Genomic DNA, 697 nt, shown 5'->3' with positions numbered 1-697 from the left:
CATAAATGCTCACTAACAGGGAAGTAAACAAATGTGTGAGTACAATGAGAGAAATAAGCTTTTTGTGTATATAAAACATTTCAGGGATTTTTTATTTCAGCTCATGAAACATGGAACCAACACTTTACATATTGCATTTATATTTATTTTTTATTCAGTATAGATACTGTATGAGGATGCGCTACAGAAATGAATGAATAGCGGGAAACGCAATCGCACATGACACACTCCGTACGCAAAAAATTAAAATGTTTTATAGGATGTACATTTTGAAAATCGAGTATGCTTTAAAATGCCAGGAAGTTATCCTCATTTCAGCTTTTATCTAGTAGAATTCACACCACACTTTTCTGTAATTTCACAACCACAATGCATTGGAAGAGGGGGGCGGCGAGTTCTCTCTCCAAGTAAACAGCAAAACAATGTGGAAGATGGCGAATAGCGAAGCTTCTGCATTGTTCAAATGTAAGTAGTTTGTTATCCTTAAAAGGATCACGGCTATTTCATCGTACATCTTTGAAAAGAGATTTGTAGCCTGCTGCCTGCAATGCCTTAAGCTAGCTACGTGCTTTAGTAGGACTAGAAGTTATAACTGTTCGAACTGAATAGTTAGCTACAGGGATACTTGCTGTTGTCAAGTAACAACTTTATATTTAACGTTAACCTAGCTAGCTGTTTGTTGTAAATACCAGGGCTT

This window comes from Salvelinus namaycush, chromosome 18 (genome assembly GCF_016432855.1).
Source record: "Salvelinus namaycush isolate Seneca chromosome 18, SaNama_1.0, whole genome shotgun sequence".
In the NCBI taxonomy this organism is placed as follows: domain Eukaryota; kingdom Metazoa; phylum Chordata; class Actinopteri; order Salmoniformes; family Salmonidae; genus Salvelinus; species Salvelinus namaycush.
This window is presented reverse-complemented; position numbering follows the sequence as displayed.